At 42.5% G+C, this 18,422-nt stretch overlaps 1 non-coding gene across 1 annotated transcript; it reads right to left on the bottom strand.

Annotated features, from left to right (window-relative positions):
• Window positions 1–10,462: 10,462 nt before the first annotated feature.
• Window positions 10,463–10,535, bottom strand: TRNAG-CCC (transfer RNA glycine (anticodon CCC)). Its single transcript has one exon. It is a non-coding gene; the product is annotated as a tRNA-Gly (tRNA).
• Between the last annotated feature and the right edge of the window lie 7,887 nt (window positions 10,536–18,422).

The following is an 18,422-nucleotide window of genomic DNA, read 5'->3' as shown; positions in this document are numbered from 1 at the left end:
GTGGATTCTTTACCACTGAGCCACCAGGGAAGCCCCAAAATTGTGGTAGTTTCTAGATTTACTGCTAGATGTTCTTATTTATTTAACAAGTAAGCACTGTTCAGTTCAGTTCAGTCACTCAGTCGTGTCCAACTCTTTGCGACCCCATGAATCGCAGCACTCCAGGTCTCCCTGTCCATCACCAACTCCCGGAGTTCACTCAGACTCACGTCCATTGAGTCAGTGATGCCATCCAGCCATCTCATCCTCTGTCGTCCCCTTCTCCTGCCCCGAGTCCCTCCCAGCATCAGAGTCTTTTCCAATGAGTCAACTCTTCGCATGAGGTGGCCAAAGTACTGGAGTTTCAGCTTCAGCATCATTCCCTCCAAAGAAATCCCAGGGCTGATCTTATCATAAGTATTTTAAATATTTTGGTAATTTATATTTGAACATAATTTGTTTTCTTTGTGTTCATATGTTTTTTCTTGAGCATTTGCAAACATTATTCTGACAAATGGCCCATAGGCTTCAGTAGATAGTAAAATATGTTCTTGGCATAAGCAATTTAGGAGTGCCTGTTTGGTTAAATTCCAGGCTGGAGTCATCTCGAGAAGAGACAAGATAGCAATAAGGCAGCTCCTAGCTTTTCTTTTCCAGCTCCTCCTCACCCAGAAGATTTGAGGATGTAACTTAAATCTGAGAGGATCTGACCTTGTACAGTCATTTCAGGCTCAATAAACCGCAGGAGCCCAGCAGTTTATTTGTCTGACTTGACAGCTTCCACCAGGAGCAGTGTTTACTAGGTCTGAGGGTCTGAAACTGCTCTGCAAGCCTTGGCTGTTGACAAATTTGCCTCTTTTCTTAACTTATGAGCTGGTGCCAAGATGACTTCTCATATCAGTGAAATATCTTTAAAGCTGACATTCTGGGCTTGGGGCCTCTTCTCATTTTACCAGCACCAATTCCATCGTGTCTTTGAATCCACTGCATTCAAGGCCCAAGGCCTCTATCGTCTGACTCACTTCTGCCCTCCCAAATGCCTTCTTCTCTGTCCACATCCCCTCTAGCTGTGGCAGGTGATGGTGCCAAGGGGCTGGAGGATTCCAGCATCCAAGACTTTCAGGCACCTGCCAGGACCAGCTTTCACCATCTGAGAAGTAGAGAATGGAATCAAAATCAGGCCGAAAGCAAAGGCAGTGCTGAGCTGAAGTCTCTGATCTTGTCATTTTTTTTTTTAAACACAAAACTGTCTGATCCAGAACCCCCTTACTTAAAGATCAACATGATAATAAGACTTTCCAGTCTCTGTTACCAAAGAATGTTTTACCGCATGCAACTCCCATCTTCTGTTTTAACTGTAGTAATGAGAACTAACATTTTATAATGTCTGAAGTGCTTATTTATTGATTGATTGATTGGCTGTGCTGGGTCCTCATTGCTGCATGCAGGCTTTCTCTAGTTGCAGTGTGTGAGGGCTACTCTTCAGCGTGGTACATGGGCTTCTCACTGTGGTGGGTTCTCTTGTTGCTGAGCACAGGCTCTAGGTGTGCAGACTTCAATAGTTGCAACATGCAGGCTCTAGAGAGCAGGCTTCAGTAGTCGTGGCACATGGACTTAGTTGCTCCATGGGACATGGAATCTTCCAGGACCAGGGGCTGAACTTGTGTCCCCTGCATTGGCAGGTGGATTCCTACCCACTGCACCACCAGGGAAGTCCTGAAGTGCTTTCTTAATTATGATTTTATTTGCCCTCAGAGCAATTGTGTCCATAAAGTTTTCTTGCTCCCATGTGACAGAGGAGATATCTGAGCCCTGATAGGTTTAAGACTATCTCTATAAAAGCACTGACTGGAAGGTAACCCCGGACTTCTGACTCCAGAGGCAATGCCAGTTTCACTGCCCCGTACTTTCTGCTGTCTATGTATGTGCATGCTCAGTCGTGTCTGATTCTTTGCCACCCCATGGACTGCAGCCCACTGGGCTTCTCTGTCCTTGGGACTTCCCGGGCGAGAATACTTGGAGTGGATTGCCATTTCCTCCTCCAGGGGATCTTCCTGATCCAGGGATCGAACTCATGTCTCCTCCATTGGCAGGCAGATTCTTTACCACCTGCGCCACCTGGAAAGCTTTCTACTGTAGGAAGAAGTAAATGCTCAAGCTTGTGCTTTGTTGGCTGTTTGTGTTCTGCACTGAGGTTTTGTTTCTTTCAGACAATGTTTTAAAAGAATTCATGTGCATTCCTAACATTTAGAAATTTGTAAATTTCACATCAAAATCCAGTTTCCTGAATTTTTCCCTCTCTGGATGAACTAAAAGGTTTAATATGTAGGGTATACAATACTGCAAGGCAATAATTAACTAGAGCTGAGTAGTGAGGTTTCTTTCAGATGGTGTGTGAATTACCTAGATTGCTGCAGTCCCCACCATTCCCTGTAGAGTCCTGGCATTGAGGCTGAATATCAGTTGTCATTTATTATTCTCTTTGTTCTATTTTTCTTATAGTAGAATTAAAAGAGAAATGGAAAACAACTCTTAAACTCATATCTCAAAAGTGGAAAAGTGAAATCTAGGCCAATTGCCAGGTCATGTAGGAATTTGAGTGTGTGATTCCTTATGGAGACAGTTGTTCCCAAATCTGGATGCCCATTGTAAACACTCTGGAAGATTTTAAAAAAATACATGACTCTGGGCTGTGCCACAGACAGACCCATTGAGTCAGAATTTTCAGGTGTGGGCCCCAGGATTGGGAATGATTGAGGCAGAAAGAGAAGAGGGTGACAGAGGATGAGATGGTTGGATGGCATCACTGATTCAATGGACATGAACTTGGGCAAACTCCAGAAGATGGTGAGGGACAGGGAAGCCTGGCATGCTGCAATCCATTGGGTTACAAAGAGTCAGATACAACTTGGAAAATGAACAACAATGGTCAATGATTTGTTAATATTTCATTGAATGAAGACCTTGGTCTGGTCAGGTCTCCTCAGGCTTGAACCAGCATATAGGGTAGGGTTAATACCAGGCGAGTAGGGTGGAGGGACCTAGCTCCAGCTTCTGGGGGCATCTGCCAGGAACTGCCATATGGAGGCTTCTGGGAACAAGCTATGCCTAGTAAACAAATAAAAGTAGGGAATATAATGAATAATTATAACATTTCATTTGGAGTTATTTTCCAAAGCAATTTTGTGTATGTGGTTTTATTTCATGCTCAGGTGTGTATACTACAGATAGCTTAAGCAGAGAGTCTCAAAAGTGGGTCAGGTGTTGTTAATAGCTGCTGTGTGTTATGTTCCCCATAGACTGTCAAGAACCCCTTCCTCTCTACTAAAACACTGTAAAAAAAAAATCGCTTAATAGGGACTTCTCTGGCAGTCCAGTGCTTAGACTCCGCACTTGGGGGCTTGCCTGGTGGCTCAGGTGTAGAGAATCCACCTGCCAATGCAGGAGACATGGGTTCGATCCCTGGTCTGGTATGATCCCACATGCCTCGGAGTAACTAAGCCTGTGTGCCGCAACTACTGAGCCCACACACTGCAACTACTGAGCCTGCGCCCTAGAGCCTGTGATCCACAAGAGAAGCCAGCACAATGAGAAGCCCTTGCACCGCAGCTAGAGAGTAAGCTCTGCTCACCACAACTAGAGAAAAGCTCATGCAGCAATGAAGGCCCAGTGCAGCCAAAAATAAATAAAAATTATAAAAAAGGGTTCTTCACTTCCACTGCAGGGGGCGTGGATTCGATCCCTAGTTGGGGAACTTAGATCCTGCCTGCTGCGTGGAGTGATCGAAAGTATTTAAAAACAAATAAAATTTTTAAAGAGAGGAATGATGGAATAAAAAATAATATTAAAAAAATCAGTTAATAGTATTCATACTGAAGATAAGTTTGGCAGAGTATTGACATTATGTGAGCATCATCATAAAAGTGGCTTGGGGTGGGATGAAGGCTGTTGTGCTAAAAGTAAAAATTTGGTCTGAACCTGGTTGGTTGATGAGTGAGAAGCTAGTGAGATTACGGGAAACTTGGTCAAACAAATGTAAATGTTGCGGAGAAAAAAATTAGGGTGGTGTTAGAAAACAAGATGGAGAAGGCAATGGCACCCCACTCCAGGACTCTTGCCTGGAAAATCCCATGGATGGGAGCCTGGTGGGCTGCAGTCCATGGGGTCGCTAGGAGTTGGACACGACTGAGGGACTTCACTTTCACTTTTCACTTTCATGCATTGGAGAAGGAAATGGCAACCCACTCCAATATTCTTGCCTGGAGAATCCCAGGGACGGGGGAGCCTGGTGGGCTGCCGTCTACGGGGTTGCACAGAGTCAGACACGACTGAAGTGACTTAGCAGCAGCAGCAGCAGAAAACAAGATAGGCAGCTTGCAAAGGAATTTAGTCATATGCCAAAGGGAACAGAGGGTTGGAACATAATTGCCCTAGATTATACTTTACAATATGATCCTCTGGGCTGGCTGTATATAACTTCTGAGTAAGGATAAGCCTGTATCATCTTAATGGATTTTTGATAGAATACCAAAATTTTAAAGTAAGAAGGCTGTGCTTCTATCAAGAAGTAATTCTCCTCATAACTCATTTTTTATTTTAATGTTCTATACAGTGACTTGCTCATCACTCTTTCTTTTTTTCTTTCTCTTAACGATCCTAAGTATATTTTTCCAAAAAGCAACCACTGACAACCCTAAAGCCATTGTTCAGAGTTCTGACTCCTATGAGCCTCTCAGGTAATACTGTTCCTAGGATTCAATGTCATCTTTCTTTTCCCATCATTTGCTTTCTTGGCTGCCAAGCGTCTTCCATTTATCTGTCTCCTTTTTCTTGTATCAGGCCATTCTGAGTGGTAATTTTTCATCCTGTCTATTTCCATATCCCAGTGGCCCATTCATTTCCTTCAGGCTCCCTTTCCTTCCTCCTCCATGTCCCACTTCCTGACAGTGCTTTCTCTAGTGAAGTTTTGAAGCATTTCAAGAGTTGACAGCTGAAGATGGTGATAGGGCTAAATGAGAAGATGAGCTTATTGAATAGCAGTCCCAGGGTTTCACATTAGAGCTCTTGGTGGCAAATGATGGAAAATCAACTCATCTTAAGGAAGGAATTCCCAGTAGTCAAGACTTTGTATGCCAGTGCAGGAGACACAAGAGACATGGGTTTGATCCCTGGGTCGGGAAAATCCCCTGGAGGAGGGTATGGCAACCTGTTCCAGTAGTCTTGCCTGGAAAATTCCATGGGCAGAGGACCCTGATGGGTTACAGTCCATTTGACTGCAAAGAGTCAGACATGACTGAGCATGCATGCACATAGCTTATGAAAAAGGGAATTTATTGGTTCACGTGTCAAAAGGGGTAAAGCAGGATAGGAGGGATTACTGTCAGAACCTGGACCTCACAAACTAGAACCAGAATTCAATGAATTTTTTTTTTGATGTTTCATTCTATAGGTGGGTTTCCCTTATGTGCTGGGAAATATGGCTACTGATTTTCAGCTCCAGATTCATATTTGTCCAGCAGACAAAGGGCTTTCTGTCTCCTGCCCACCCCCTCCAACTGCAGATCCATATATCATTCCCAGGGAGGGCATTTGATTGGTCATGGGGTTGGGGGAAGGGACTAGATACGGCACTAACAACCTCACCAGAACCATCGACAGGGACAAGAAAAGAGTGGTTCTTGAAAGGATTCTAGGACAATAAAAATAGTATATAAGCATTATAGAATTAAAGCAACTTTTAATAAATTTTTTCTTACAAAATTATACAGGAAAGAAGTCCCTTCCTCTGTAGTAACCCTTATAATTAAAAAATTACTTTGAAGAAAAGGTTTATAGTACAGGTGTTCCCAACTACAGGGCTTTTTGTTTTAATCTAACACCATGTTATATTCTTTTTGAAAAGTCTAGCATGCATGCATGCTAAATCACTTCAGTCATGTCTGACTCTGCAACCGTATGGATCAGCCTGCCAGGCTTCTCTGTCCATCGGATTTTCCAGGCAAGAATACTGGGGTGGGTTGTTATGCCCTCCTTCAGGGGATCTTCCTGACCCAGGGATTGAATCCACATCTCTTCACCACTAATCCATTAGCGCCACTAATCCATACTGGTTGAGTAGTTCCCTCCCGCACTGACTCTGGGCTTGGTGGTTTGATTTGTTCTGGCCAGTTGGACAATAATACAAAACAGAAGCTTGAAACATGTGGGCATTGGGGCTTCCCTTCACCTACTGCTCTTGAGAACCCTGTTAAGCCTGGTTAATATGCTAGATTATGAATGACATGGCCTGGTTATAACATTGTCTCTACAAATGGTGAACCATTGAGGTCATTGACCACCAGTTGACCATGAAAACAGGAGTGAGCAAAGATGACACCACGTGGAGCAGAAGTGATCTGTTCCTACTGAATCAAGCCTTAAATTCTGAGGATGGTGAGGCAGCAAACCATGTGGTCATCTGAGGGGAAGCCATTCCAGACAGAGTTCAGTTCAGATCAGTTGCTCAGTCATGTCCGGCTCTTGGTGACCCCTTGAATTTCAGCACATCAGGACTCCCTGTCCATCACCAACTCCTGGAGTTCACTCAAACTCACGTCCATCGAGTCAGTGATGCCATCCAGCCATCTCATCCTCTGTCGTCCCCTTCTCCTCCTGCCCCCAATCCCTCCCAGCATCAGAGTCTTTTCCAATGAGTCAACTCTTCACATGAGGTGGCCAAAGTACTGGAGTTTCAGCTTTAGCATCATTCCTTCCAAAGAACACCCAGGACTGATGTCCTTCAGAATGGACTGGTTGGATCTCCTTGCAGTTCAAGGGACTCTCAAGAGTCTTCTCCAACACCACAGTTCAAAAGCATCAATTCTCAGTTACCAGCATAATATTCCTGGAGTATGATGGGCCTGACTTGATCCAGGCATAACAAGGAAGCCAGAGTGACTGGAATGCAGTGAACAAGGGGAAAGGAAGTAGGAAATATGATCAGGGAGGTAATGGACGAGAGTGAAGTTACCTGGGACCAATGCCATTACAGCGACTGGTGTTTACTCTAAGTGACATAGGAAGCCATTGGAAGGTATCGAACAGAGTCGTCATCCATCTGGCCGAGGTTTTAATAGGATCACTCTGTCTTCTCCCTTGAGGACAGTTTGATGTGGGGGAATTGGCTAAGGTGAAAGGGAAACCAGTTGGGAGGCTATGGCAATGATCCAGGGAAAGAGATAATGGACACTTGGATGATAGCCATAAAAAGGTGGTAAAAGTGGTTGAATTCTGGCTATATTTTGAAAACAAAACAGCAGGATTTGTTGGAGGGTATGATGTAAGATGTATGAGGGAGATTAAGGAGTCAAGGAGGGACCCCAAGGTTGTGGGTTTGAGGAAATGGTATTTCCATTGACTTTGATGGTGAAGTTACAGGAGGAAGTTGTTTGTAGGTGAAGCTCAGAAGGTCAGCTCTGGACATGTTAAATTTGAGATGTTGATAGACATCTCAGGGAGAGGTCAAGCGGGCAGTCAAGAGCTAAAGATTAAAGTCAGCTAGAGGTATAGGGTTCAGCGTCATCAGCATGTGGGTGCTATTTAAAGCCACGAGACTGGAAGAAATTACCAAGGGAATGTGCACAAATGAAAAAGACTTTCAAGGACTGAGCCTTAAGGTATTCCAATGCTAAAGATAGGAAGATGAGAAGGAATTAACAAACAAACCTGAGAATGAACTTCTAGTGAAGTGGAAAAAATAAACAGCAAGAGAGTGAATGTGAAATACCCCAGAAGCCAGGTCAGGAATACATTTCAAAGACGAACCAAGTGGTTGAATGAGCAAATGTGCCAACAAAATCATTGTTGTCAGTCCAGCAAAATCATTATTGACCATGTGATAATCATATTGCTGAGTATAAAATGACAAACTGGATTTCTGGTTCAAATGTTCTGTGAGTTGGATACTCCAAGTTGAACCTAGAGCAATGAAACTGCTTTGGGTCTGTTGACCAAATTGGGTAATAGGAGGGTCAGACCTTGGACTATAGTAAATTCGTGTGACCTTGTGAGACTATTTGGCAATCCCTCTGTTTGTATCTGCTTTTAATGATATTTTGGCTTTGTCACGTGCAGGGCCTGCCTGGGAATTCAGTCTTCACATGTGCCTTTAGCCAGCCTGCCCTGTCAGAGCTAATCTATTAGCTGCTTTATGAGATATCCCATCTGGGCTGGGTCTTTCATGGGTAGGTTCTTGGAGTCATTGCCACACACATGGTGAATGGAGCAGTAGAAACTGTGACCTTTATCACAGTCAGATTGGAATTCGTACAGCAGAGACCTGCCTGGGAACCAGAAGATGTTGTTTCTAGTGCTAACTCCCATCACTTACTTAGATCTGTTATTTAGGGTAAGTTACTAAGTTTCTTAGTGTATTATCAGGAAAGGTTAGATTATACAGCTGTTAATAAATTAGCACTAAAATCTCAGTGGCTTAACACAACAAAGGCTTATCCCTTGCTCCTGGTATATATTTATCCCAAGTTTATGAGCAGCCTCTATTCTCCCTAGTTACTCAGGGACCAGCTTGATGGAGGTTCCACCAGCTAGTAGCTACTGACACACTCCCACCCTCCTTCATCCCTTGAGCTCAGGGAAAGAGAGGAACAGGACTGGGAGAAGAAAGTGCAAATGGGTTTTTCACTTCCTCAGTTCTGAAGAACTAACTATGCTTCATTTCTGCGCAAAGCCCATGGGTGAAAGCTAGTTTTGTGACCTCACCTAACTATCATCAAGTCATGAAGCATGAAGAAACAAATGAAATCTTCACTGACCATTGTAGTGTAGGACACACTAAGTTTCTATATCTGTTGATATGATTAACAGCAATACTGTTGTTATTATCATGGAGATACGATTATCGATCTCATAATACTACTATTATTTATCTCAGATGTTAGGATTAAGTGAGATAATGGAGGTGACATGCTTAATGTACAGCCTGACTCCTAACAAATGTTGGACAAGTTCTAGACATGATAAATGTATTATTAATAGGGCTTTCCTGGTGGTTCAGTTGGTAAAGAAGCCACCTGCAAAGCAGAAGACTGCCTGCAGCGTAGGAGACCTGGGTTTAATCTCTGGGTTGAGAAGATCCCCTGAAGAAGGAAATGGCAACCCACTCCAATGTTCTTGCCTGGGAAATCTCATGGACAGAGGAGGCTGGTGGGCTACAGTCTATGGGATCGCAAGAGTCGGATATGACTTATTTTTAAGTGGGCGGTAAATTGTTCTTTTGTTATTATTATCATCATCATTTTGTGATTCTCTTAAGAGCAAAACTGATTTTGCCTAAGCCCTTAACCGTTTGTCACTTTGGGGCCATTGTAAAGTCATTCTTCCCTGAAGTTTGGCTTAGGATCAAGACAAGGGCCATTGACAAAAACATTCCAGGAAAACTGGAATTGAAGATGGCTTCTCTTTACCTTCTTCCCTTGGCCTACCCTTTTTCCCCAGTATTCCTGGCCACAAATGCCTCTGTTGGCAACCCAGGAAGAAGTCTGAAGATATTGGAAGCATTTAGCTCTTTCTCCTCCTAAGTGATTTTCCAGGGTCCAGAGCACTTCTTACATGTCCAAGCTCTCAGAGTGTGAGACACGGGAGGCTGCAGGGGCGGCTCAGTTTTCCTCACAGTCAGGCTCCCATGTAAGCAACGGAATGAGGTGAACTTAAAAAAGTGGTCATACTCAACAAGCAGATTTACTCTTGTCTGGAAATGTTTTTCACCTTTCTCTTTTCTATATGGTTTGTCGAGGTATGAAGATCCCACATGACCTGATTGAAAAGCAGAAAGGTCTGTTGAGAACCCCTATTTGTTGTTAAATATAGGGATATGGAGAAGACTGTACTGAAGGAAGGAAAATGCCAGGTGGTCCTTTGAGCCTAGAGTCTCTACAAAGTCCAACAAGATTGAGGAGCCCGAGAGTTAATCCTGCCTACTGCCTGCTACCTAGGCTTTGCTTCCTTACATTTGCCCTTGAAATCGATCCTGCTCTTTTTTACCTCTACCCCCTTCTTCTTTTTTAAAAATTGCATTTATTTTTGGCTGTGCTGGGTCTTTGTTGCTGCACATAGGCTTTCTCTAGATACAGCGAGCAGGGGCTCCTCTCCAGTTGCAGCGCACAGGCTTCTCAATGCAGTGTCTTCTCTTTTGAGGAAGCATGGGCTCTAGGGCGCAGGGTGCACGGACTTAGGACTTAGTTGCCCCATGACATGTGGGATCTTCCTGGACTAGGAATTGAACCTGTTTTCCTGTGTTGGCAGGCAGATTATTTGTCATTGGCTCATCTGGGATGTTCCCTGCCTTTTTTATGCAATTATGTATTATGTGTGTAATAGGTACCTGTCTATCTTTTTTAATCTATCTGTCTAGGCCAGGTTTAGTTGTGCCATGTAGGACCTTTACTCACAGCATGCTAAACTCTTAGTTGCAGCGTGTGAGGTCTAGTTCCCTGACCAGGGATCGAACCTGGGCCTTCTGCATTGGGAATGTGGAGTCTTAGCCACTGGACCATCAGGGAAGTCCCTGCCCTGCCCTTCTATCTATCATCTGTATTCTACCTGGCAAATGAAATCACACTCATTCTTCAAGGTCTGGTTCAAATGCCGCTCACTGCCTCCTTGAAATCTTTGAAGATGTCATTGTAAGGATTACGTTTTTGTGCTATTAACAGTGTCTGGTGTTTAATAAATGTGTGTCAAGTTGAAAACCTCCCTCTTCATTAATTTTATCCTTTAGTTTATGTTTTTGGAAGCCATCAACTATGTCAGGGTTTGTGGAAAGTTGTTTTCGCCCCAGAATCTCATCAGGAAAAACATTAAATGTTGAAATTCCCCCAAACTTTCAAGTTTATAAAACTTGAAATAGTTACTCCCAGACATCATCCCTAATTACATGATATTCCCTTACCTTCTGTGAAATTGTAGATCAAGGTTTAACCTTCAGTTCAATTCAGTTCAGTCGCTCAGTCATGTCCGACTCTTTGTGACCCCATGGACTGCATCATGCCAGGCCTCCCTGTCCATCACCAACTCCCGAAGTTTACCCAAACTCATGTCCATTGAGTCAGTGATGCCATCCAACCATCTCATCCTCTGTCATCCCCTTCTCCTCCTGTCCTCAATCTTTCCCAGCATCAGGGTCTTTTCAAATGAGTCAGCTCTTCGCATCAGGTGGCCAAAGTATTGGAGTTTCAGCTTCAACATCAGTCCTTCTAATGAACACCCAGGACTGATCTCCTTTAGGATGGACTGGTTGGATCTCCTTGCAGTCTAAGGATATCTCAAGAGTCTTCTCCAGCACCACATTTCGAAAGTATCAATTCTTCGGTGCTCAGCTTTCTTTATAGTCCAACTCTCACATCCATACATGACTACTGGAAAAACCATAGCCTTGACTAGATGGACCTTTGTTGACGAAGTAATGTCTCTGCTTTTTAATATGCTGTCTAGGTTGGTCATAACTTTTCTTCCAAGGAGTAAGCGTCTTTTAATTTCATGGCTGCAGTCACCATCTGCAGTGATTTTGGAGCTCCCAAAAATAAAGTCAGCCACTGTTTCCCCATCTATTTGCTATGAAGTGATGGGACTGGATGCCATGATCTTAGTTTTCTGAATGTTGAGGTTTAAGCCAGCTTTTTCACTCTCGTCTTTCACTTTCATCAAGAGGCTCTTTAGTTCTCCTTCACTTTCTGCCATAAGGGTGGTATCATCTGCATATCTGAGGTTATTGATGTTTCTCCCAGTGATCTTGATTCCAGCTTGTGCTTCATCCAGCCCAGCGTTTTTCAAGATGTACCTGCATAATAGCTAATAGATAAAGAGCAGTGACCGCAGGCCAAGCACTGTAAGTGCTTTGCTTGCATTATATTATTTAATCCTCTTAGGATCCTTGACTAGTTTTTGCAGTAGAGAACCAAGATGTAGAGAAGTGAAGGCAGTCCCATGGTTGGTTTCTAGTTAGAGACACAGCTGTTACTCAATTCACCTTTCTCTTATTCCAATTTCATGCCCTCAGTTCAACCAAACTCTCTCAATAAAGAGAAACTATCAATTAAAAAAAAATGTGTTGGAGTATAGTTGATTTACAACCTTGTATTAGTTTCAGGTATACAGCAGAGTGATTCAGTTATACAGATACATATATTTATTCTTTTTTAGATCCTTTCCCCCTAATAGTTTATTAGAGAATATTGCCTTGAGATCCCTGTTCTTGTTGGTTATCTATTTTATATATAGTAGTGTATATTTATTCCAAGCTCCTAATTTATTCCGCCTCCCCCAATGTGTTTCCCCTTTGGTAATTATAAATTTGTTTTGAAATTTGTGAGTCTATTTCTGTTTTTTAAATAAGTTCATTTATATCATTAAATTAGGTGCTTTGTATGGATTATATCATATGACATTTGTGTTTCTCTGACTTAGTATACCTATCAATGTTTTGATGATTTCTATTGACATGATTATTATCCATCCATGAGTTGGTTCACTTATTTATTTTCCTACTGTGTCGGAGACTGCCAGCAACTGTGATAATTAGAGTGGGACTTGAGAATCCCTTTGGCCAGATGCCCTGTGGAAATAACACTGTATCAGTCCGCTCAACTTGGACAGCCTCATTCCATCTCTGAATTGTGTGGGAATTTCCCACTGCACAGCTGTTGGCCATTTGAGAACGAATTAGTCCTAGAGCATAAATAATAACTGACCACGGGAAGGGCTCTTCCTCCTTCCAGTTGGGGCTCCAGATGCTGGCCAAGTGTTTGACATGGCAACTCTAAGGCTGGGGCTAACTTGTGGTATCTGAAAATATCATCTGGGAATTGCCTGCCTCAGAACCACAGGAATGCTTGTTAAAAATGCAGATTCCTGGGCCAGATTTCAGGCCTATAGATTCATAATCTCCCACATGCCTCTTGCATTCATAACATCTGAGAAACACTGCATTGTTGGGCTTTTGGAAATTTGAGAGGGTGAGACTTTTGTCTGTATGTGTAATTTTTTTCTAGCCCTGCTTCTAAGAAGAGGTTTCTGTTAGGTTATATGCTTATATAGTGGTTATACGGTGGTTATCATGAGCTGAAGCATAAAGTCAAATAAGAACTCTCCTGTTAGGCTTAGAGAATAAAACAAAGGCCCTGGGAGAAACGAAGACAATGTTATTTAAAGAGGAAGCAGCCAGCCTGTAGTCTTTGAAGCGGTAACAGAGAAAACAGTCCTGGAAGCCTTGCTTTCCTTCCAGCTTTTATACTCCATGCAACAGAAGCCACACAGCTGAGGCTGGATATGCATGGTATTGGAAGCAATTTTGGATCATATATCATATTTAAAAATCAGTGTTCAAGAAAATCTGGATTCATGGCCTCTCTTGATAAACCCCTCAATGTGGCATCCTTGGGTCCTGTTTTCTGAACCAGCAGTTGATGAGATTTTAACAGTCACCACCCACCCCTCCCACTTCTGTTTGTCCAGTTTACCACTATTCCCCTCCTGCTGTCTTGCTGCACACCGACCGTGTCACTCATTTCCATTACCTGCCGGACGTGCCTAAGCACGTACCCTCTTGGCAATGCATGGCTGGGAGAGAAGTGGGAAGAATACCGAACAGGAAGCAGAGACTACTGGAAGCGTGTTCTTGGAATAAGAGCCCCCCACCATTTTAAATTCCTGTGTTGACTCACTAGTTGAAAAAAATGTAAATGTTTAGAGGAAACAGCATGAAAGCAAGATGACAAGGCAGGACCAGAAGGTCGTCAAAGTAAGTGGCTCCAGTTACCTCCTAATGCCCAGGGCCTCAGCTCCACCTGGGAGGTCACATCCAGGGGTCGCTTCCCATATTTATGGAGCAAGGCTGGTTGTCTATGTATGTCCTTGTCCTCTAGGTTCTGTAAGTGGTAAATCCTTCTTCTTTTTTAAATTGGAGTATAGTTGCTTTTTGGGCTTCCCTGGTGGCTCAGTTGGTAAAGAATCTGCCTGCAATGCAGGAGACCCAGGTTCAACCCTTAGGTCGAGAAGATCCCCCGGAGAAGGGAATGGCTCCCCATGCCAATATTTTTGCCTGGAGAATTCCATGGACAGAGAATCCTGGCAAACTACAGTTCCTGGGGTTGCAAAGGGTTGGACACGACTGAGTGACTAACACACACACACAGTTGCTTTACGCTGCTGTGTCAGTTTCTGCTGTACAGCAAAGTGAATCAGCCATACATACATATTTATTTCCTCTTTTTTGGATTTCCTTCCCATTTAGACCCTGCCAAGCACTGAGTAGAGTTCTCTGTGCTATACAGTAGATTCTTATTGGTTGTCTATTTTATATGTGGTAAGTGTATATTTGTCAATTCCAGTCTCCCGGTTCATCCCCCACACCCAAGGTGTCCCTATTTGTTCTCTACATCTGTGTCTCTTTCTGCTTTGCAAATTAAATCATCTATGTCATTTTTCTAGATTCCACATATATGCATTAATATACAGTATTTGTTTTCCTGAAGTGATAAATTCTTAAATTACATTTATGAAAGTGAAAGTGTTAGTTGCTCAGTTGTGTCCAACTCTTTGCGACCCCACAGACTGAAGCCCACTAGGCTGCTCTGTTCAAGGAATTCTCCAGACAAGAATACTGGAGTGGTTGCCATTTCCTCCTCCAGGGGATCTTCCAGACCCAGGGATCAAACCCAGGTCTCCCACATTGCAGGCAGATTCTTCACCACCAGGGAAGCCATAAATTACTTTCATAGAAGAGACTTATAGACTTGTAGAAATGAATTTGTGTGTGTGTGTGATAATGTGTATATAGTGACAAAACAAAAATGTTTTGATGCAGGTAGTTACATACTTCCTAATACTTTCCAGGTACCAGCTGTTGGTCTGGCTTGATGCTTGTTGTGTTCGTAGAGTATGTTATTTGAATCTCACAAACCCATGAGGTAGATCTTGCTACCCAGCCTTAAAGATGAGGAAACTGAGGTTCAGAGAAAAGAAGAGGTTTGCTTAAAGCATAGTAGTGGTAAGTGACAGTTGTTCAGTCGCCAAGTTGTGTTCACTTCTTCTCGACTCCATGGACAGCAGCATACCAGGTTTCCCTGTCCCTCACTGTCTCCCGGTGTTTGCTCAAGTTCATGTCCATTGCGTCAGTGATGCCACCCAACTTTTCATCCTCTGTTGCCCTCTTCTCCTTCTTCCTTCGATCTTTCCCAGTATCAGGGTCTTTTCCAATGAGTTGGCTCTTTGCATCATGTGGCCAAACTATCAGCGAAGCTTTCAGCATCAGTCCTTCCAAAGAGTATTCAGGTTTGGTTTCCCTTAAGATTGACTGGTTTGATCTCCTTGCTTTCCAAGGGACTCTCAAAAGTCTTCTACAGCACCATAGTCTGAAAGTTTCAATTCTTCAGCACTCTGCTTTCCTTATCGTCCAGCTCTCATGTCTGTACATGACTACTGGAAAGACCATAGCTTTAACTATATGGACCTTTGGCAGCAAAGTGGTATCTTTGTTTTTAACACACTGTCTAGGTTTATCACAGCTTTCCTGGCAAGAAGTAATTGTCTTCTAATTTCATGGCTGCAGTCACCATCCACAATGATTTTAGTGCCCAAGAAGAGGAAATCTGTCATTGCTTCCACCTTTTCCCCTTCTATTTGCCATGAAGTGATGGGACTGGATGCCATGATCTTAGTTTTTTAATATTGAGTTTCAAGCCGGCTTTTTCACTCTTCTCTTTTCACCCTCATCAAGAGGCTCTTTAGCTCTTCATTTTCTGCAGTCAGAGTGGTATCATCCGCATATCTGAGGTTGTTGATATTTCTCCTGGCAGTCTTGATTCCAGCTTGTAACTCATCCAGTCTGGCACTTCACATAATGTGCTCTGCATTTCAGTTAAATAGACAGAGTGACAATGAACAGCCTTGCCATACCCCCTTCTCAGTCCTGAATGAGTCAGTTGTTCCATACAGGGTTCTAACTGTTGCTTCTTGACCTGCATACAGGTTTCTCAGGAGACAGGTAAGGTGGTCTGGTATTCCCATCTCTTTAAGAGTTTTCCACAGTTTGTTACAATCTACACAGTCAAAGGCTTTAGCATAGTCAATGAAACAGAGGTAAATGTTTTTCTGGAATTCCCTTGCTTTCTCTATGATCCAGTGAGAAATTTGATCTCTGGCAATTTAATCTCTGGTTCCTCTGCCTTTTCTAAATCCAGCTTGAACATCTGGAAGTTCTCGGTTCCTGTAGTGCTGAAGCCTAGCTTGGAGCATTTTGAGCATAACCTTACTTGCATGGGAGATAAGTGCAATTGTACTGAAGAATTGAACATTCTTTAGTACTTCCCTTCTTGGGAACTGGGATGAGGATTGACCTTTTCCAATATTGTGTCCTCTGCTGGGTTTTTCAAATTTGCTGACATATTGAGTGTAGCACTTTAATAGCATCATCTTTTAGGAATTTTTTAATAGCTCTGCTGGAATTCCATCACCTACACTAGCTTTATGGGCAGTAGTGCTTCCTAAGGTCCACTTGACTTCACACTTCAGAATGTCTGGCTCTGAGTGAGAGATTACATCATCATGATTATCCCGGTCATTGAGATCTTTCTCGTACAGTTCTTCTGTGTAAAAAGGTAAAGTGACAGAGCTGGGATTTTAAATTCAACTGTGTCTGATTATGAAGTCAGTAGTTTTTCTACCAGGGAGTCTAATGTTATATTTTCTCATTTTTTTTCATGGTTTCAAGAGACATGTTATGGTTGAAGACATATACAATGGTATTTATTGGATTGTGTTATACTAACCAGTAGGTCATGCCACCTTAGAAATTTAACAGCGTCTTTCTACATGATAGGAATGTTTACTTGCTTTTAGGTTAGGATGATCACAGGTGACTCATTCTAACTTCTAAGAATTTATAATTATTTTTCAATTATTTAGCATTGTATGGTTTAATATTTTTAGAACAAGATCCTTAAAAGAAAGTGTATTAAAATCTGCAATTTCTTTCAAAGAAAGTGGGAAAGTTTTGCCAATTAACTATAATGATCATTCTTTCATTCATTTTTTTCTCTAAATTTATTGAGATTATATTGGTATATAACATTGTACAAAGAGCACAGCATGTTGATTGATACACCTATCTATTACAAAATTATTACCAATATGGTGTTCACTAGTTCTGCTATCTCTTCACATAATTACCATTTCTTTTTTTGTAGGGAGGATATTAAATATCTATACTCTCAGCAACTTTCAAGGATATAATAAAATATTATTAATGATAATCACCATCATATACATTAGATTCCCAGACTCATCTCATAACTGAAGTTTATTCTCTGATCAACAACTCCCCTTTTCCCCCACCTCTCAGCCTGTGGTCCTACCATTCTACTCTGCTTCTATGAGTTCAGCTTTTCTAGATTCCACACGTCAGTGATATCACACAGTATGTGTCTTTCTCTGACTTACTTCACTTAGTATAATGTCCTCAAGGTCCATCTATGTTGTAGTAAATAGCAGGATTTCCTCATTATGACTGAATAATATTCCATTGTCTGTGACGTATATTTACATACATTTGTATTTACATTGTATATTCACATTTTTTCCCTGTTTTTGTTGTTGTTGTCGTTCAAAAACACTAAAGTGGTTTCCGTCAGTTCAGTTCACTTGTTCAGTCATGTCCGACTCTTTGCGACCCCATGAACTGCAGCACGCGAGGCCTCCCTGTCCATCACGAACTCCTGGAGCCTACCCAAACTTATGTCCATTGAGTCAGTGATGCCATCCAACCATCTCATCCTCTGTCGTCCCCTTCTCCTCCTGCCCTCAATCTTTCCCAGCGTCAGGGTCTTTTCAAGTGAGTCAGCTCTTTGCATCGGGTGGCCAAAGTATTGGAGTTTCAGCTTCAACATCAGTCCTTCCAATGAACACTCAGGACTGATATGCTTTAGAATGGACTGGTTGGATCTCCTTGCAGTCCAAGGGACTCTCAAGAGTCTTCTCCAACACCACAGTTCAAAGGATTAATTCTTTTGCGCTCAGCTTTCTTGATAGTCCAACTCTCACATCCATACATGACTACTGGAAAAACCATAGCCTTGACTAGGTGGACGTTTGCTGACAAAGTAATGTCTTTGCTTTTTAATATGCTGTCTCAGTTCAGTTCAGTTCAGTTGCTCAGTTGTGTCCGACTCTTTGCGACCTCATGAATTGCAGCATGCCAGGCCTCCTTGTCCACCACCAACTCTTGGAGTTCACTCAAACTCACGTCCATCGAGTCGCTGTCTAGGTTGGTCATAATTTTCCTTCTAAGGAGTAAGCATCTTTTAATTTCATGGCTGCAATCCATATCTTGGCTTATTCTTTGGTGATAGCCATTCTAGCTAGTGAGAGGTGATATTTCATTGTGGTTTCTATTT

This window comes from Budorcas taxicolor, chromosome 14 (assembly GCF_023091745.1).
Source record: "Budorcas taxicolor isolate Tak-1 chromosome 14, Takin1.1, whole genome shotgun sequence".
NCBI lineage: Eukaryota > Metazoa > Chordata > Mammalia > Artiodactyla > Bovidae > Budorcas > Budorcas taxicolor.
Note: the sequence above shows the minus strand (reverse complement) of the source record. Positions and strands in the feature narration are given on the sequence as shown.